Raw genomic sequence first — 22,123 nt, forward strand, 5'->3', positions numbered from 1 at the left:
GGATGCTAAGTTTAGAGACGAGAATCTGACAGGGTGAGTCACCTGCAGTTTGATGTAGTCTTATTGATGGCTTATTGTCCCCACACAGTGGGTGACAACATACGCAATGATTCTAATGGAAATGAGGAACATTTTTTTTTTTTTTTTGTAAAGAGTAACCAAAGTGAAGACTTCCGAACAAACAAAGGCAGTGTTAGGAAGAATCTACTTCTTGCTCCCAGCTGTCTATAGATCCCACATTTAAATTAAGCTGTTATGGAAGCAAACTTTCCTACCAGATTTCTAAGAAGCACTTATAGTTTACTGCATTTATATTTATTATTTGTGTGTGTGCATATGAGCAAACATGTGCTGGGGTGTTCATGTGTATGTCAGAGGACAGCTTTAGGGGGTCGCTGGAACCTCCTTTTCCACTTGATGTGGGTTCTGGGTACTGAACTGAAGTCATCAGGCTGGCTCCATTGTCTAACAAGCACTTTTAGCTGCTGAACCATCTTGCTAGCCCTGCTTCTGAACTCACTGCTTTTCTTTGCTTTTGAGGCATATCAAAACCACAAAAACCAGAAATGAGACAAGTTAATAAGTCCATTCATCTATCTGATTCTAACACCAGAGTGCCTCCAAATTTGTTTCCAAAGTATTCTGTTTATCATTTATAAAATCTCATTTAAGCAACATATACAGAGCTTAGATTTAAAAATGTGGATTGAAGGATTCATGAACAAACCAGGAGTATCTATATTGCATACAATGCGCAAAGAACTTAGTATACCAAAGTTTTTTCCCAACAATTCCTAGTTTCAGTGATTACAAAATTAAAGCAAACAACGCAAAGAAAACATTAGTAGTTACATTTGTTATGATTATAATTGCCCCACCATTTATTAAACCACCAGTAATTACATGTAATCATTTTAGAGATGAAGTGAATTATCCAGATTCAAATAGCCACATTCTGGATACAGAGCTGCCTTCCATAGCATCTGAGTCTCTGTTGTGGCTCAATGTCTTACTATTCCTGATTTGTGTGTGTGTGTATGTGTGTGCACACACACACAAGTGCACATGTGAGCACAGAATAAATAGTGAATACAGAAAAAACTTACAGGAAGAAGTCTGGGCTTTTCTCATGTATTGTTTTAAAGAACAAATAGGCTTTGTGTCCTATATACTTTCAGTTCTGTAGAGAAACCGAATGGGTAGTATAGCGTTTCCACAATTCATCTTTATAAGTTTCTCAAATTCTGAACATCTTTTAATAATATGACACATTATAGTTAATAAAACAATTATCAATACATTATTAGCTAGTATAGTGCCCAGTATTGGTTTGCCTGTTTCTGGGTTCTAGCTAAGATACTATACTAAATTTAATTTCCAACTCTAGGTTTCTCTAAGACTTCTGGGTTGAAGAGTACTACTCAAATAAATCAAACAGTTGCACTCCATTGAAAATGCCTGTTTTTTTAATGACTAGTTCTGGTTTACATATTTGTGAAGGAAATAGCAGATAAGATGCTCGTCTAGGTGGAGGATGTGCTAGTTCACATGTGTGCACACCTTGAGCCTTCTCAGAGCTCCTTCCTAATCCACTGGGCATTTCCATTTCAGAGTGATATGACAATACACAGGGGCTGTTTCCTGATATCCTACACACCAGCGTGTGTAACAGGATCTGAGAAAGGCTTAAGTCTGTAGTGTACGTTCAACTCTGGAAGCTAAGACTTTATTTCTTAGGAATGAAGTTTAATGTAGAAACAAATGACAAATATCTGTGGTTAGGCATTTGTCTCTGTAATGGGTGTGCATAGATAAGTGCAGCATGCACAGAGTCCAGAAGAGGGCATCAGATCCCTGAGAACTGGGTCACATGTGGTTGGGAACTGCAGTCTGGGTGCTAAGAACCAACTTGAGTTCTCTGTGGAAGCACTATACACTTTTGCTCTTTAAAACAAAACAAAATAAAGTCCAAAACTAAATAAAAAACAACAACAACAAAAAAACCTCTAAACAAAAACTTATCAGTCGTTCCAGCACATCTGATCTGGGAGCTCTTGATAGTCAAAGCAATACACCAGGATGATAAGAACTCACTCCAGGGCTCTCTGGAACAAACATTCCAGTGAACAAAACCCTCACCTTTAACTACCAGACCAACATCTAAACAGACACATGCTTGTCAGTGGTCATCCACTCAAAGACTCACACCATTTGCTTTTAAACATTTACAGTAGAAATGTTTTAATGTTTTAAAATTTAGGCACTTTTAAAAATTAATAAAATACTAATTTTGGAAGAAGAGTTACCTAAGCACACAAATTTCACTTAATACCACATAAATCAAAACCCTAGGCTAGAAAGCATGACCTGACTGCATGAGAAGTTGCAGGGTGCTCAGACATCACTTCCTAAGTCTGAAATGTGTGTAGTCTGCCTATTAAGTGTCAGCTCTCATTGTGTGACAGAAAATATGATTGGAAAAGGGTGTTGCTGCTTTGGAGGAAAAAAGCTTCTTGCATCAAAGGAGACACCATTTGATCATGCTTATTAATATTCACAACTGATTATTAAAGTAGGATGATGCATTTTACTTAAATTCTAACAGAAATTTTGGGGTCACACTTGTACTTGTGTTTCAAGTTGCCAAGAGCTGGACTTCTGATAGCTAACCTTGATTGTTAATCTGATACAGTTGGAAAGATGGGACTTCATTTGAGGAACTACTTTCATAAAACTGGCCCGTGGGCATGTGTGTGGGATAACTTGATTGCTAATTGATGTCAAGTTCACTGTGAGCAGTGCAACCCTAGGTCAGGTGGATGTGCACTGTGTAAGAAAGATGGCGGAGGTAAAGCAAGCCAGTAAGCAGTATCCATCCATGTTTTCTGCTATAATTTGTCCCTGCTTCCAGGTTCCTGCCTCTGCTTTTCTTGATGATGGACTGTTAGCTGTAAGATGAAATAAACACTTTCCTCCTCAAGTTGCTTTTGCTCAGTGTTTTTATCACAACAAGGAAAATCAAAGTAGGTAGCAAGGAAAGAGCTTGGTGAAAAAACTAAATACTATGGAAAAACTCAATTCATGACTTCAAGGTAAGTGTATTCCAATTTTCAATTACATAGACTTTTTAAGTCTAACGTTTTTAATTAATGTATGTCCTTGCAAAGTAATTTTGTAGCTTATGGGTTGGTCTGCCCATTTTCAGTGCTTACTGATACTGAACAAAGCTTTACAACATTATCTTATATTTCAATATATATTTTAACATTTTTCTAGGTTTAAGGTTACACTCTAACTTTCAAAACTTGATCAGTTTTCTCAAGTATGTGTCTGAATGTATAAAAGGATTCATAATTTTGTGTTTGTTAAAAAATAATTAAAGTTGGCCACAAGCAGCCCAAATATCTGTCTCTAAATATGAGAAACTATTATTTAAATATTGTTTTATTACATTATTGACCCTTGCAGTAAGGGTCTGTACAATGAGATAACTTGCATTGAATTTAGAAATAAAATAATAAATTTTGCTTATGTCTGATCATTCTTAGTCGAGCAGACTGTGTGTACATTCTTACATTCCATTTGTCAGGAGTGTAATGTTCTTCTCTAACTCCCCAGTTCTAAGTTCTTGCTATTGGCTCTTTATTATTACTAGTTGGCAACATTTATCAAATCTTTTCTGAAATCAAGTAGGAGTTCTATAACAAGCAAATAACTATTGTCACCACGGCCTTCCAACTTTGATTTCTATGAGAAAGCCACATTGTTCCCTCCACAATGAAGCTCTATGCATGTACACAAAGTGCAGGAGATAGAAACAGAATCAATTAGTCCTTCCTATAGAAAAGTTTCTGCAAAACATCAATAATTTAGATTGTTGTGATAGATTATAGATGGAGACACTCTACCAGAAAAATGTGCTTTCTAGAAAAATTTTTAGTTTTAAAATACATTTTTGTTCATCTTTCCTGTAATATTCTTTTAATCATTTTCCACACAGACGACAACTTTTGACAAATGCCCAATGAGTTCTATTAGTGATGCAGGGTAACAGGCTTTGTTCTCCATAAAACTAGATGTGCACATTCAGATCCACTTCACATCTCAGCTGGTTTAAACTACACAGTGTTTTCCTGTCCCTCCATCTATCGTCAGAAGGCCGGATCCTGAACATGAAAAGGATTGGGTGTACACTTTGATGATTCCTGCATTACCTGTTCTTTAGAAAAAGTAAAAAAAAACAATGTTTAAATGTATGAAAGCGTGTTTCCTTAGTGCATATGCCCTCTGGGCATACAGAAATGAGAAAACAGTGCACAGCCGTCATATTGCCTCCATTGCTTAAGGAGAAACAGGAAAATGAAATGGCAGAAGAAAATCTGCTAGACAGTTCTGACATCTTTCTGAGTTACCAATGACTATTTTATTTAAAAAAATTAAGGCTAAGATTCAAATCAAGACACATTTTATAGAAAAAGAACCCACTTTCTTATTTTTCTACCCACCTGCTTAATAATTTGTAATTTTCCCCTTCCTCTTCCTTCCAAGTGTGAAAGAGGTTAGTCAACGATATACCTAACCAATACATTACAGGATACATTACCATAAAGTGGGTTTCAAATATTTGTTTACTGTTGACTGAGTTAGTCCCCAACTGCCAACCATGAGGCAAACATGAAGAGAAAGGATCCATTAGAGATGAATGTTTGGCCACCATCAGCTCAAGAGAAAAGAGTGAATTTGAAGCTGTGGAGAGTGGTGTAGGAGATGCAACTCACCTCTAAACTCCATCTAAAGCACACGTAGTAGAACAAATGAAGAGATCTAAGCAAGACCAAGTAGACCGAGCATATGAGGTTAAAAATATCCCCACAATAAAGAATCACAACCCATCTCAGAAAAAGTCTTAAAATTATGAAAATGAAATACTCATAGGTTATCAACCATTTCGATGCATTATCATTTTTTTTTTTTTTTATTTTCGAGACAGGGTCTCTCCGTAGCTTTTTGGTTCCTCTCCTGGAACTAGCTCTTGTAGACCAGGCTGGCCTCGAACTCACAGAGATTCACCTGCCTCTGCCTCCCGAGTGCTGGGATTAAAGGCGTGCGCCACCACTGCCTGGCATCATCAAGTATTTTTAACACACCATGTCCAAAATACATACAGTAAATCAGTTTTTTTTGGGGGGCTGAGCTTGCAAACGAGTATTTTACCCAGTGACTGTGACAAAACTTGAAGACTGGTGTTTTTGGACAAGCTGGTTGTTCAGGAAAGAGCAGTGAAGGGCAAAATTGCAGAGAAGAAACATCACTGCAGAGTCACTGAAGTAATGGGGAGGGCAAGCATGTTGTCAGGTCATATTACCAGTCTTACAAAGAGATGTGCTTTTCATGTCCATTGCCCAGATCTTTTATGGTGCATTCACGGAATCTGATCATGAGGTAGACTGTTTTTATTCTACCTTAGATGAAATAAGGTAGTTTTTAACTTTTACATACTGCTACTTGAAAGAGGCAGAAATACCTTGAAGGAATTTTCTGTTTTAAAATTGACCCTTTTCTATGACAAGACAACTAGCTCTTGTTGTAAAAGGATGGTCAGACTATGAAGCATACTAAAATTGCTATTAAGGTGTTTATTTTTGCCTAATTGTTGGCATTTACTAATGTGTCATTAAACTATACTTGCTTAACTTTCTTTACCGATTGGAAACGAATGGGGTGATGCCAGTGGGAACATCTGGTAGTAATTCTGAACGTGTCCTGATAATTCAGATGCACATGCTGAAAGTGATGAAGTCGCCTAGGGCTTTCCTCTTAGGATTTCTAAACAAACGCGCTTCATTGCTTGTGCTTGGGTTAAATTTTGGAAAGATAACAATACATTTAGCTATCAAATATAGTTATTAGCAAGCAGCATTAAATACTGTCAAAAAGTGGCAAAAGGAGAAGTTGGGAGAAAACCAGCCACAAACCACAATCCCAGAGAACTTAGACAGCAATGAGGACTCTAAGAGAGACTTACATAAATCTAATTAATCTACATGGGAAGTAGAAAAGGACAAGCTCTCCTGAGTAAATTGGGAGCATGGGGACCTTGGGGAGGGTTGAAGGGGAGGGGAGAGGTAGGGAGAGGAGCAGAGAAAAATGTAGAGCTCAATAAAAATCAATAAAAAAGAAATCTAAAAAAGAAAAGTCTAAAGGAAAAGTACAGTATACATCAGACAGAGACAGACAACCTCAGTTTTTATATTGTCTTTGGTACAGGTGTTCCTACATCAGACAGAGACAGACAACCTCAGTTTTTATAGTGTCTTTGGTACAGGTGTTTCTAGGGCGTTTTCTTTGAGACAGTCTACCCTGTCATCATGAAGTATGCAATTCAATCAAAACAAAGGGCATATAATTTCGTGCTGCCACTTCTCTGGAAGGGAACAAGAGAACCAAACAACCAGTTTAGCAACAGGACTAAGCACATAAACCCTGCTACTCCTTTCATGGAGGCTCAACTATGTTTTGTACAGCCACTACCCATCCCAGCACCAACCACACAACAGAAATGCAGTTTCATCTCTAAAAGTATCATAATTTTTTTGTAGCAATATATCTTTGTGTATTCTGTGGGTGTTCCTAAATTTAAGTATTTGCTGATAAATGGCTTAAAATCCCAAGTTTCTGCCCTTTTTTTTTCCATGTAAAATCAAAGGTATTGTTCATAATGACATGAAAAAAATGAAGTTGAAAACCTAGGTATTTGTTTTGAATCTTTTCTGCCTTTCACAGACTGAATATAGAATACCTACAATTTTATCTCATGACTCATTCTTCATCACACATCATGCTAATTAAAAATTAATATAAACAAAGCTAGTGGGCACGGAAGACATTAACTCTGCTGCTGATGGACACGGAATACAAAACCTCCCAGTGTTAGGTTATTGTTAAGCCTGGATAATACAAATGAGTCATAATTCTAAGCAGGCCGGAAATTCAGTAAATGCTGCCTCACCAGCCAATGTAACCCATCATCCCAAACTTAATAAGAATTTTTCTACTGTGAAGTGCAGCATGTATTTAACACATCCAGGCCCTTTCAGATATTATACACATAGAAGATCAAGTACCACTCGAAAATAAATACATTAAATGCCATAGTCTAGAACTCTAGCTCTAATACTCATAGTTAATTAAGAATTTATACTTAGATGCTAGAGAAGTACTGAGATAAGCAATAGATCCCCAACAAGAAAGCTAAGATGGAACCATGGTTCTACTTACTAAATATATCAATTCACACATAGAACCAAACCTGCAGGTCAGTTTTGTAACTCTGCAATGAACGACTGGAGCGATGAGCAGGTAAGATTTGATCCCTATGTCAGCACTGCTAATGTTGAAGCTCGATCGTCATGACCTTAATAATGTTTTTAAGCTAGCATAAGTCTAACTATCAGGATACGACGCTTCAGATGGAAATTGTAAATTGGACTTTTGAAAGTGGATGATTTTATTTCAAAGATACCCAGCATCAACTGTGATCTAAGGACTGTCAGACTCTGTTGAGTATCACATAACAAAATACTGTAAAATCAAATTTCCTCTGGGCACAGATTGGATGAAAATGGTATAGAATTACAGATATCCCAAAGAAGGTTTATAAACCATGGGTGTTACATCACCATGGGATGACGAACCCTTAGCTCCTCATGAGGGGAAGGCATTGACTGCTTCTAGAAGTTGCTACCATCAAAAAGAACAGTCAGCACCTAAGGATAAAATGCACTAGGCCTTTCTGTTCTGGAGGTTATGGCATATGTAATCTTAGAGGCCATATTATTTATGATGAAATGAGATGCTTGGCTTAAAAACAAGATTCTAAAAGTTGGAGAAGAAAATGACAGTTCTCCCCCGATCAAGTCCCCCTCCTCATCAGCCCAAAGAGCAATCAGGGTTCCCTGACCTGTGGGAAGTCCGAGGACCACCCACCTCTATCCAGGTCTAGTAAGGTGAGCATCCAAACTGCCTAGGCTCCCACAAAGCCAGTACGTGCAATAGGATCAAAAACCCATTGCCATTGTTCTTGAGTTCTCAGTAGTCCGCTATGTTCAGCAAGTCTGGTTTTATCCCATGCTTTTTCAGACCCGGGCCAGCTGGCCTTGGTGAGTTCCCAATAGGGGGACTTGATCGGGGGGAGGGGGAGGGAAATGGGAGGCAGTGGCAGGGAGGAGGCAGAAATCTTTAATAAATAAATAAATTTTAAAAAGAAAAAGAAATGTAAGAAAAAGAAAAGACAGATCCTTTTTGCTACATTAAAATAATACTTATCTGGACTTGGAAAAAAAGAACATGACAGTTCTTAAAAAAAGGAAAAAAATAATAAGGGATGTAATCTTGCCAATAAAAATGCTTTAGAACATAATTTCATGAGTTGGATCTCTGAGTCCCACTCTCATCGTTAGGTCTTAGTTTGTCTTGTAAAAACCTCAGTTCCTTGACAATTTCGTACACATATGTAATTAATTATTACTCTCTCTTACATCCTCGTTTACTTTCCTCCTATGCCTTCAAGCCCAGCTTTCTCTACCAGTCCCTTTCTTAGATTCATGACTTTTGGGCTGGCTTAGTTTAATCAGGGTCATCTGTGTGACTGACTATCCATTAAAACTACATTGTGGAGCCTGCTGGGATCACTAGTGACTCAACAACAAAGGCAGGGGCTCTGCCCTTCCCTGTAAAATAGTTAAAACACTCTATCAGATAGTACATCATCTGCAGATAGTGCTCCCGAGCCCCTCCTGTGCCCAAGCATAGTTGTCTATGGGCTTGCCCACTCCTGTGCAGAGCTGGGCATCTGCAGTTGCTGTGAGCTCCTGGCTGTAATGATTGTGTTTTGCTCAAAAGTGGCATTTTGCAGTTCATCTTCCTGTATCTCTCTTCCTACATTCATGTAGTTCCATCTTCTGCAGCATCCACGGAGCCTCAGAGAGGACAGCATAAATGTTTTGTTTAGGACTGAGTACCCAACTATTGTTTATGCTTAGCAACTTGTGAAACTATTGAGTTTCTGCATTTATTGACAGTCTCTGGAAAGTGAGGCCTCTTTGGTTAAGGCTGAGTAAATTTGTCTAAATACAACTATAAATATTTGGAAAGCAGTTTGAATCTGCACTAATATAGCTAACCAACCTACTAAGTTCCCTACTAAGGCCTATGCTTCCATCTGTTATGGGTTTCTGATCAGGCTCACAGTACTAGACATGAATTTTCTCCTGGAGAGTAGGCTTCAAATCCAAATAGAGACTTATTGGTTACCCTTATAAAATTAGTGCCACTAGTTCACATGTGGGCATACCATGCATGGCAGGGTTGTACTGTAGTTTATTAGAGTTCATGGGTAAGTCAGCCCATTGACACCTTTTCTTTCTTTCCCAGTAGCCTTCATAGAACGTTAGGTCACTGTGAAATCTAGCCAGCAGAAGGGAAGTTCCCACGGAAGTTCTAGTTTGATTTATCTATAACATGCAACAAAGGTGTGCAGCATCTTCCACAATGATGTCTGACATATAGTTCTGTTGGGCGACCAAAAGGACTGTCAGGGGCCTATATTGTTGGGAAGTTTCTGGGGCTCCTATAGTCAGTTAAAAAGGTGATATCTCACACAGGGCATTTTTGCTTAGTAATCCACTAGAAACAGCTTTTAAAAATATTTTTTTTAAAAATAAGTTGCATTTTAAAATTTAAATTTAAGATAGCTGTCTTTTGATGACTAAGTCTCCAACATGTGAATGAAGGTTTTCTTCTAAAATGCTAAGATTAATATCTTCTTCCATACCTAATGGGTATAACCAGGTGTAGGCCACCATCGGTCAGAGAATTTGCTGTTTGAGTGTTTTGAAATTCATGTATTTGTTGTCAGTACTTGTGATTAAGCAAAAGCTGATGTCCATTCTGTCATGAACTTGACAAGATCGGCTATTGTTTAGCGTGAAGGGAGGTTAGCCTGCATGATGCTAAGATGTCCACTCTAAGATTACAACCCTAATTCATCAATTAGTTTACTCTCCAACACATTAAAGGAAAAGGCCTACTGCATCTGGGCATTAGAGACGTGCTTGAAAAGATGCTGTTGTAGAAGACTGCAGAAAAAACACAACAGCATATAGTTTGGGGAGTTTTAGGGGTGCATCGAAAACTTTTATGGCGGCCCCTCTCATGACAGGCGGTGCCTGAATTTAAAGCATGATAGGACTTAGCAGAAGATTGGTCAGGAAACTTAAAGGAAGAACTTTGATGCCCAAATCCAGCCCCTGCCTTTGATTTGCCTTTTAAAACCGAGGTTGGGGAACAATTTTTGGAAAGACTCCCTAATTGGCACTTTCCCAATATTCTCATTACACTATTCTTCACCTGAGGCTGGAAGTTTTTCACTGTTCCATCGGGCTCCGTCACTAGGCTGTACGTTCCTAAAAGGGAAGGCTGTATTTAATTCTGGCACCTGGTCCACTGGCACAAGGGAGGCTAAAAGCCACATGTGTACTGATGAGTGAAGACAGGACAGATGTAAAGACAGATAGTTTTCTCTAGTCCAGAAGTGAAGGGAGACATAGGAAAATGAGGCTGACAGGCGAAGACAAAATCACAAGGGATGCACTAAGCCACACCCAACCTCTGTCCTGAAGGCACTCAGCATCCGTGAACGATGTGGAAGAAACGTGTGGTTTATTCAGGTTTATTACTTAGAATGTTGGAGCAATAATGGACCAATGAATTGTGAACTGGAGGAAGACATGGCTAAGCATAGAGAAGCTTTCAGAGACAGCTGCTTTAGAAAAAAATGGACCTGAAGTATGACGTGTGCTTGGGGTGCAAATGGGCTGCATTCTATGTGAGGAGCAAAACTAACAATTAATTAACAAAGTCTAACCTCAAATTGCTGTAACCCGTTGAACAGATTTTTTTTTTTACAAAATAATAGTTTGCTGTCTTATAAACTAATGTCTTCATTTTTAATTGTCCATTCTTTATATAACTTATTGATCTGCTTTCTCAAGAAGGGAATAAAACATTCTTTCATACTATACTGAAGGGTATTTTTCTTATTAAATTTTAAGTAATATTCCAATGTTCTGATGAGCTCTGATTCGCTAAAATTTATTATAGAATATTTTAGTGTTTAGTGAGCTCTAGAGTTTTTAAATGGCTGTTCAGTGTAATTCTGATGAGGCTATTGTGAATGTCATTTGTTTCCAGATGTGAGAGCATGTTAAATCTGCATGTAGACAGACATGGTCAGAACAGCACTCAAACAGTAAGGCATTGGAGCGAGGGGATAAAGGTTGTGAGCACAGTAAGAGACAGCTCAGAGGCCACGGAACTGGATCTTTCGTTGAAAGGCACCAATTTACAAATTACTTAAATGAGATTCTGTTGAATTGTTCATTTAATTTATTTTAAGATTGCTATCAATGTGGTTATTATGCTTTCCAGAATTTAACCAATAAACATTCACTGCTTTCCAGCTTTACACCAGAAATTCTGCTATGCCTCAGGAATAAAACAGTGATGAAGGTTTGGGCTCTCCCCATGAACAGCTCACACTCAGTTCAGGAAGACGGACGAGTCTGAAGTCGTCCATCAGAGTCAATGCAGTAAAGAGAATGAACAGGTGCCAAAGAATTAGCAGTCTTCTAAGTCTCTGTTAGCAAAAATAGCTATAGGAATAAACTAGTTAGTTTATATATATTTACATATGGTGTATACATTAGAGAACACACATTTTAATAGATGCAAAACCATGACATCAATGGTGGATTAAACCCAGCAGACACTGACTCCTAGAAAGGTAAAGTATAAGCCAAGTAAAAGGAAAGTTTGAGTTATGTAATATAGCAAATCCTTTTATTTCTTATTGTTATGGATTTGGGGCAGGCTATGTGCTGTGGTGCGCTTGCTTCTGGCTGTAATTGTGACTCACAAATTCTGAGCTAAGTTGAAAGTTGCCTTGCTTACTACATCAGTGAGTCTAGTCTGAAAGGGAAGCTATAAAATTCTTATCATTTGGAATTCCCTCACTACTCAGGTCGGATCCAAATGGGTCAGCCTTCACATACAGTTCGACTTTTCTCTTTGAACAGATATGTCTTTGTACCTGGAGTGAATCCTAGAAACAAGGTCAATTTTTATGGCTGGCTACTTGCATTCTGTCAAACTTCTGAAGCGACAGAATGTGACATAAAATATTGAAAACCCCCGGGCATGAAATGTATATAATTAGTCCAAGGTAATGAGATGGTAAATATTTTCAAATAAATGAAAAAAGTACAATTAATTTCTCTGCAGACGATTATTTCTATCTTATATGTAACAGTCCATTTAATTATAGGCATCTATGTAGCAAAATTAAAAAAAAAATCTGACCAGGACTCGGATGTTATTCAATGGTAGACTGCCTACTCAAGCGCCATACCCTGGGTTCAGTGACTAACACCACAAAACACCCCCAAAAAACAGAATAAAGAAATATAAAATTATAATACACACTTCTAGAAAGTAACAAACACTATAAAGAAACACATTATCTTCTACTAGGCAACATGCTCCGCTAGCTTTTTATTAAACACGGACAACGTTAACATTTCATCAGGGACCTAACTATGAGAAAGGAGAGGAGCTTGAGGCTGTTCGGGGCAAGAACGAGTGGCAACTGAGGCTGGTAGGATTCCTTTGGCAGGTAGGTTAAAGATAGGATTGGCGACAGATCTGCTGGACAGGGAAATCAGAACTCAGGTCCTCAGGCTTGTGTGACAACCTTCCTCTCCAGTTGCCTAAACAATCTTCATTGTCAAGGGTGCGTTGGTGGTGGTTACCTCAGGAGAAATGGACGGGATGCTGCTATCTATGCAAATGCACTCTAGGTCCAAGTCTCTTGCCAACACTAAGGTGGCTCCCTTAACTAAGATATTGCTTCCCTGCTCCCCTATCCAACCTTCCTTTATCCCAATCTTCCTGTTTCCCCAAGTTCCCCCAATCCTCCCCTTCTCACTTTTCTCTCCCCATCNGACTAAACTTTGGTCCATGCAGAAACTAGCAGGGAGAATACTTGACTGTGTGAGAACACAGAATGGTCTTCCCAATTCAGCCACCACAGGGCGAGCGGGATTGTGCTGCAGACTTTCTATGGTTCCCGTCTTAACTGCCATATGCTGTCCTTACATGAGGAGATTAGGGAAACATGGGGGAGAAACCTCATTGTTTTAATTGCAATTGAGCATTTCTATAAACAGAGGGAAAAGGACAATTCCTTTTTAAGAACACCATGCCAAATTCAGGCTCTTCCACACAATGCACTCAGTTTTAATAATGTCATATTTTCCCTGCTCCCCTATCCAACCTTCCTTTATCCCAATCTTCCTGTTTCCCCAAGTTCCCCCAATCCTCCCCTTCTCACTTTTCTCTCCCCATCCCCCCTTATCCCCAACCCACCCCACCCCCAAGATCCCAATTTTCTCCCCAAATGCAAAAGGATGCTCCGTTAAGCAGGAGAGAGTGTTGTCGGGCAAGGGTAGTCACGAAAAATGAGAGTGTATTGTGGGCATGGGAGTCGCAGGGCGAGACTGAGCTTCCTGTGTGTGAGGCTGGCTAAGACAACGGCAGAGTGCTGTGAGAACTGTTTCAAAGACAGTTTGGTCAAGAGTTCAGATTCGTTTCAAAATATATAGCTTCTCATAGGGCAGAGTTAACCTCAAAAGCTCACTTGGCTACTATGTGGAAAAGAGAGGGGGTCATAGTGTAGCAATAACGGAAACCAAGCATTCAGCTTGGGGCCTCTTGCAGCTATCATGAGACATGATGGTGACTCGGACGACAGCATGGTAAGGAAGCCTAGCGGGAGGTGCTGGATTCCTGATGCCAGGCTCATTACCTGGAGGATGGACTTCCCACAGTCGAAAATGACAGGGGAAAGAATAGGGCTAAATATGTTTTCTCCAAGCGCAAATATTTCACTTTACGTTTTCATTTGCAGAACTGGAGATTGAACATAGGGCGCCTCATGTATGTGAGGCAAGAACTTTATCTTTCACTGACTGTAGTTCAGCCATTTACAAGTGTTTTATATTATATAAATATAGTTACTCCACTCTACCATAAGAATATTATATTTATGAATACACATGAAATTTCTTCTTTCTACAGAGGTTTTTTTTTTTTTGAAAACTGTGCCTGTCTTTGTGCTCTGTCCCAACAGCATCTTCCTAGTATATAAAGAAAATCCATCATGCAAGCCTGTGTGACATTTAATATATTCATGTGTGCACGTGACACGGCAGTTTGACAATTTCTCTTGGTATGTCAACAAAGTTTCCCTGAAAAGTCTTATTTACCTAAACAAGACTCACTATAATTGTAAATATAAATAACCCAAGTCAAGACCCATGGAGACTTAACTAAATACTAGTCTCTGGTACCAAGAACTTACCAAGCCATTGTATCGTGTTACCCTTTGCCATTCATTCAGGATTGATTATTACCGGATCTTGCCTCATGCTCTGCTCACAGTGAGTTTAAATGACTCAGGCTCTGGCACCCGCTCACTGAAGCATTTGCTTTAGTGAACTCTCAATTTTTCTTACAGAGATTACAACTGCCTCTGAATCAAACTGTCTCCTGTAGCAATTACTGAACACACCTGGAATCCTTGACGTTCATTAAAAATCAGTGCAGGTGGGTGCAGAAGGAGTAGAAGAAAATTACCAGACATTATCACGGTTAGCTACACCATCACACTTCTTAGGAGAAAAGCTTTGACAGGCTCGCCCGGAAGCGTCAGCCTCCAACTTCAACCATGTGGTTTTTACTCATTGCTTCTTGAACTTCTCACAGTTTGAAGCGCCAATTTGTCTTTCTTCATTGACTTAGCAAATAGCCTGGTCTCTTGGGTTTTCTCTATTTTGAATGCTCTCTAGGGCCACGTTCATGTGATTAAAGCACTACCAAGCCTCAGAGGGCAAAAAAAATTTAACTGTCAAGAAATAGTGATTACACCCTGACTGTGAAGCAGTTATTCACAAATCCCCCAGAATTCCATAGTCAGAGGAAAGTAACACTGATAGAATTCATTATTAACAAATAAGCTTATTTAATAGATTACTGAGGTGACAGAATTGCTTTTATGCAACATTGAAACAATACTGTGCTGGATTATGTCAGTTTGACACTAGCTAGACCTATCTAAAAGCAGGGAACCTTAATGGAAAAAATGTCTCCATAAGCTCCAACTATAGGGCATTTTCTTAGTTAGCAATGGATGTGGAGGGCCCAGCCCATGGTGGGTGGTGCCATCCCTAGGCTGATAGTCCAGGCTTCTATTAGAAAGCAGGCTGAGCAAGGCTGAGGAACAAGGCAGTAGGCAACATTCCTCCATGGCCTCTGCATCAGTTCCAGCCTCTATGTTCCTGTTCTCACTGCTTTTAATGATGAACTGTGATATGGAACTGTGGGTGGTGTAAACCCTTTCCTTCCCAAATTGCTTTTGGTCATGATGTTTTATCAAAGAAACACTAACACTAGCTAAGACAAATATTAACTTCCTACAAATAACTGGATCTAGTGGCACTTGCCATGTGTTAATTACCATCCAAATACATAGTACTGATGCGACAAATGCAAAATATGACTGGAGACTTCACGTGATTATGTGGAAGGTCATCAAGATATATAAAACCTTTACTTTCTTAAGTGTATTTTTAAATACTATGGGTGTTTTCTCAATATTTTATCTTTAATCTACTTTTTCTTAAAAAGCACACAATTGTATGAAATACATAGTGTTTATATTTGATACTACAATCCATGGTTATAAGAATGAATTTTGTATAATAACCAAAGTGGAAATATTTATTCATTCTACAATGAAGTTTTGAAAATTATGACTAAATTAATTCCCTTAGCAAAAAAGTTATTGTGGTAAGTGAACAACAATACCAGACATCAGAGATTATTGGCTGCTGTTTTTTGGAAACACTATATCAATATACAAAGAACATTTTAAAGAAATATATCTGCTTACTGTTGTAAGAACTAACTATGATGGACTGATTTGCCTATTACACTTACTATTCTAACATGATATAGGAATTATGATTCACTGCTGTATCTCCATAGTGTGACTGACATCTGGTTTTGCCACCACGTAAGCTATTTGACCCATGTATGCAAAGGTCCTGCTTCACAGTTTCTAGTAGAACCTCAGATGTTTTACTAGCAGTTTACAGATCCCTTTTCTCTTCATTCTGAGCACTTAGAGTGTCCTTTGCCCAGAAGACTGAGGAAAAGGCATATGAGTGGAAACACAGTCCTGGCCTGCATCCATCTGCCATGCACTTCTCCTCGGTCTCTGCCATTCCACCAACTGATCATAGATGACGATGCCGCACAATCACAGATGGCAGGAGCCTGGGCCTCTGCTTGACTACAAAGATGACTTCCCACCCCAAGCAGTACTGTTGAGTGAGGCCAAAACAAAACTATGACCAAGTTCCAGAACTCCTTCTTGAAGCATTAGGTAACCTGACTAACATACTCGGCCTGAAAGAAATATAATGCATTTTTGATTCGCTTTAGAAAAAAATTTGTGTGTGTGTGTGTGTGTGTGTGTGTGTGCGCACACACACATGCACGGGTACACACTTGCATGCACGCACGTATATGCTAGTGGCAACAATACCAGAAGGGAGTATCAGATCCCCCAAATGAGCTACACCTTGCTATGTAAGCAGTGGGAACCTTGAGCTCTTGATTATCCTGCCTCTGTCTCCCAAATGCTGGGATTACAGGAGTGTACCACCATGTCTAGAAAATGTAACTTGTAAATAAGTTGTTTCTTTTATTTGTAGAGATTATAATAGGATGCAACATTTACAAAAAATGAGAGCAAGAACAGTGAAAGGATTAAAAGGAACACTTAAGTCACTCTCGGCAGGTGTCTGCCTGCACAGCCAATCCTCACAGCCACTGGAGGAGCAGTGGGGACGGGCGTGGGAGGGGTGAGAGAGCAAACTGGAGGAGAGGGCATTTCTATGATTGTGCGCTCCTCTCCTCTCGGGTGCAAGTGAAGCACAGATGGTCCATCCTTTGGGTGGGTTCTTCTGGAGCATGTGCCACAGGGAGGACAGAATTTGCAGACATTTTCCTAGGAGCACAAGGTATTTTGACATTTTCCCAAGGGCATGTCAAAAAAACACCCACCTTTTCACGTGAGGGGAAGGCTGAAAGCTTACACATGCCAGTCTCTGCCACCCTTATCCCTGCCCTCCTTATCACTTTAGGTGGCTCTTGGTTTTGCTAATCTATCTCACATGTAACAAGGTAACATTTTCCTGCCTTTTACCACATCCTGTTCCCTTAATAATGTATAATATGATAATAACAAAATAAAAATAATATCCTGCAGTCTCAAAATGCCAGCCAGTGTCATATCTCTTTTTGTTAGGGAACACTAGGAATATACCCATTCTCCTATCTAAAATAACAACATACCCATAGACACACACAAACATACACTCACACACTACACTTTTGTCTTTATGCAGAGGAACAGTTATTGACAGTCATGTAGAATAATCCAGAAAGAAGAAAGGAAACTGAGGAGTCTCAGAGAAAACTGTGGCCTTGGCTCATATTCAGCTCCTGCCTTTAGAGTCTCATGATGCCCATATCGGTGCCTGCCCTTAGACTAAAAAGTATGCTATAGGCTAGATGTAGATTGTGTCTCTCAGGGGCTCATATATTGAAATTTTCTCCCATTGTGAAATTTAAAGTGAAGAAACTTAAATCTCTCCAAAGTTTCAACAGTGGGATTAGCTAAATGAACTAAAGTTATATGGGTAGAGACCCCATAAATAAATTGCTAGTTGTTTTGTGTGAAGTGGAAGAGAGACAAGAGGATATATGCACATGCATTCTTTCCAATGTAAGGACACCATTGTCTCATGACCTTGCCAGATTATGGCCTAGACCTTCGACAAATTATTATCCAAAATAAACTTTATTTACAAGGTGCTTTGCTTCTGTAACAAAAATGTTCTAATAAAAGGCTACTCAGAAACCTACAACAATCTTTCTGATTAAGCAAAACTATATCCCTATTCATTATGATCTAAGATCTATATTGGCTGAGACAAGGTTTCCACTATTGGACAGCAAATGTCTGAGTACAAACATCCAGCAGTACTGAATGGTCATACCCACAACTCGCTTCCTATTTAATAAAATAATTAATTGGATAATAAGTATGGCTAGACCACCATAGCTTTTTAAATTATTTACTTTTTTATTCCTTCATTTGTGTGTGTGTGTGAACATGAGTGTGTGTACACTCAACGTACTTCATTACATGTGTGAAAGTCAGTAGACAACATGCAAGAGTTGATTTTCGGCCTCTACCCTGTCAGTTGTGGGAATGGAACTCAAGTTGTGGGGTGCGGTGGCAAGCACGTACACTCAACTGAGCCTTCTCAGCTATCCCTGACCACTATTCACTTACTCAAACATTAGACTCTTTGCTTGTCAGCACCAAATGTTTTCTTTTCCTATTTCTCTTCAGCCAAACTGTTAAAAGACAATCCTTAACCGCAGCAGTCTTTTTACGGCAGGTGGTGCCCACCTCTGCCTCCAGAACTCCAGTCCAAACAATCTGCTTAGGACTGCTGAGGAAGCAGAAGAATGTGCGTGTGACTCAGCCTGGTAAGTAGGAGGACTGTCATTGTTATTTTAACTCCTGGCAGAAGATGTGGGCAACTCTTCTTTTCCTTGTCCCCAGATAACTAAGTAGAGATCCCTCTTTAAAACCTCAGCCAGGTCTTGCTCAAGAAGAGCAGAGTACAATAGGTTTTGGTAAAAGTACTGTCAGACATCCTAAAGTTACCAGTCAACTTTATTTTTAGAATGCATAATCTACCTTGAAAACTGTCTCCATAGAATGCGTGAACAATCTTTGTGACCTAGTGATCAGTGCAAGCCAAGGTACTTATTTTCAGAGAAGATGGCTAAAATACCAGGTTCTCATTCTCTTTTTGTTAGCTGTTGGCACACTGTGGCCCTATTGTTAGTTTTTCTGTTGCCAAGTATTCTCGACAATATAAATAGTCATCAAGTGCAGATCCTAGTTTTAAAACTAAAAACATCAACCTCTTATATGAAACAATTTCTTAAAAGATAAACTCCCTACAATTAAGAAAAAATATAAAGTTTCAGAAGGAATGTACAATCTAAGTTATGTTGAATTGTGGCAGATAGCAATATTTATTTAGCTAAATGACTTAAAGAAAAATACATATTTTTATTCTTCAAATATTTTTCTCATGTCCATCTATATAGCTTGTTCCTAACTTGTCTATATATTTTGGGACTTCTTGAATCATAAACCAAGATTTAAGGTAAGCAAATCAACAATTAAGTTTTTCACAATACTATAAAATCATAAAAATTAGGGCTTGAAACCAGGAAAGTTCTTGAACACTGAAAAAGCAACGGGTTCTGCTAAGACACATAAGGAAAGCTCTTAGAGCTAACCAATCATTGCTGATGTGCATTGTGGGTAATCTATAGACAGAGCATCTACCTACCATGGTTCTCAGTAACCCTCGTATATCCACTTATCCTTCAACAAGTGAGAGCTCACCTGGGAGGTGGTGGCCTAGGTGGTAGTGAAACAGCTTAGAACATGGTATCACTTCTGCCATCAGAGGGAGGAGACAATGTTGAGATGATGCTGGGGGGATGTTGCAGAGGATGACAATCCTGTACCACTTTGTTGGCCACGATAGGAGCGAGGAATTCAAACTACAAGGTGACTGTTGGCATATTTGGAACAGGGGAGTCATATCAATCAAAGATTTCGGTACTGACTTTCTATGTAGACAACAGATTATGGAAATGCAAGACTAATGACTTTTAATTATATAGGCAAAGGTGATGAGACTTGATAATAGTTTGGACAGTTATAAGTCCTGTAATGCTCTCTACATTAACTTAACTAGGTCAAGTCATGTGCCCCTCAGAGGTGCTGGAAGCTAGTGGCAAACTGATTTTCAGAGGGGTTAACAGTGTACTGTAATACCCAGTGAGCTTTGTAAGAAAGGAGATGCTGATTTCATAGGCATCAGTAAGATGAACTTCAGGGACAAAGACCTACATTTCCCTTTAGGATTGCATAGTTAGGTTGGAAATAGTAAATTTCAAATTTCATGCAATATAGTAATTAGCAACATTAGTAAACAACTCAAAGAACACTCTTTTCTAATCATTTCCACTGTGATTATCAATTCTGCATAATCCACTTGGTGCTCACATGGTATTAAAGAACACACACAAGTAGGAATGCAAGCCCACAATAGTCACTTTTGCAGCATCACTGGAGGAATGTTCGTGTTTTCCGAGATACTATTTTCTCAGTTTAGAAAAATATTATCTCTTCTTGATGGTTTAACATTCGCCCTCAATAAACATAAAAGGATCCTAATGAATATTGGTGGGGTAAATTAAACTTCCATGTATGTACCAGCAAATTCTAGAATTAACTGTAATTTGAAAATGATCTTTATTATAACTCTTCCCACGATTTTTAAGGGAATGTAAGCAATTAACAAGGACCCCTCCCCAAAATGTTTTTTCTTTTAAGTGTCTTAAATTTCATATGTAGTATTCATACTCCATTTGGGAATAGTCAGAACTTCATCTATGGTGAAATAAAACCTATGTTGATTATTATATTATGAAAGAACAGTGAAAATCATGGGTCCCAATAGATTAGCAAAATCCTTACATGCCAATTAGAAGATGTGTTTCCAGCTGGGGAAAAATGAAACATGAAAAGATTTGGCATGCTATCATATTCAGAGAATGTCAGCTCACTTGGCCACAAATTCCAATGAGGTTTTATAAGACATACTGAAGCCATCGTAGCATTGAATCTTTAAAGAGCTGAGAGATACTTAGATGCAATAATAAGCACCAGATATTAATATGTAAGGCAATAACCATGGTAACAGCTGGAATGAGCCAAACCAATCTCGTGTGCCAGTATGGACACATCTAACTACAACAGTGAGTGAAAGTGGCCTATAAAGGAACACCTGCAGGGTGACAATAGCTCTGTACACTTGGAAGGTGCCACTATGCTGCGTCTGTTTGCCGTGCAGTAGAACACACAGAGGACACCATGTACCTTTAGTCTGATACTCACTGGGAGGGAAGCGGGAACGTGAGAAGAAAGCAAAAAGCTCTTTTTCTCCTGAGATGGCTTATTCAGAGGAGTTTAAGATAGCCACAGCAAAAGGCTGTTTGATCTGTAAATCATTAGGTCTTTACCGTAATGTTGAGTCTTTTGCAATGAAAACATTATACATTTCCCCCCTCAAAAATAAAGAATTAATGAGAGCAATAAAATGAACATTGTCGTGGCCAATTATAGATAGTATATTCAACACCTTTAACACAAACAATTTAATATTGATTTTCTGTAGTGAGCGGTCACTCCCTTGCAATCTCTGTATAATTTTATTCTGTGTTTTCTATGAAGTTTCTAGTTAAAAGGTGAAAAGTAAAAGGAAACATAGTTTCTATTTGCAAACTGAGCTAAAGTGCTCATTTATTTATTCATGCAGTTCTTGGATATGCACACATACTGTGAGATTGGGCCTGCTGTGCGTTGATTACATTTTCAGTAAATGTCAATTTTTGTGTCGTATTTCATTTGTATTTTAATAAATGAAGCTTGCCTGAAGTTCAGAAAGTAAAACAGCCCTACTGGTCAGCCTTAGAGACCAGGCAGTAGTGACACACACCTTTCATCCCAGTAGCCACATTAGTTTGCCATAGAAACTGGGCGGTAGTGCTGCACACCTTTAATCTCAGCAGATTAAAGAGGAATGTAAGATGGGAGAAGACAGCTCTAACACAGTCTCACTCTGAGGATTTGTGGAGGCAGGACTGCCCATTTTGGTCTGAGCTAGACGTAAGAGCTAGTGGTTTGCTGCTTTGCTTTTCTGATCTTCAATATCTGTCTCTGGGTTTTTATTATTCATGCTACAACTTCTTTTTTTTTTTTTTTTTTTTTTTTTTTTTT

The 22,123-nt window shown here is 38.8% G+C and overlaps 1 protein-coding gene across 5 annotated transcripts in view; it reads right to left on the bottom strand.

The window, feature by feature from the left end:
* Map2 (microtubule associated protein 2) overlaps positions 1–22,123 on the bottom strand; it is a 270,127-nt gene that overhangs the window by 63,750 nt on the left and 184,254 nt on the right. The window lies entirely within an intron of this gene.

Source organism: Alexandromys fortis, unplaced genomic scaffold (assembly GCF_014885135.2).
Source record: "Alexandromys fortis isolate MF-2015 unplaced genomic scaffold, M_Fortis_MF-2015_v1.1 scaffold_40, whole genome shotgun sequence".
In the NCBI taxonomy this organism is placed as follows: domain Eukaryota; kingdom Metazoa; phylum Chordata; class Mammalia; order Rodentia; family Cricetidae; genus Alexandromys; species Alexandromys fortis.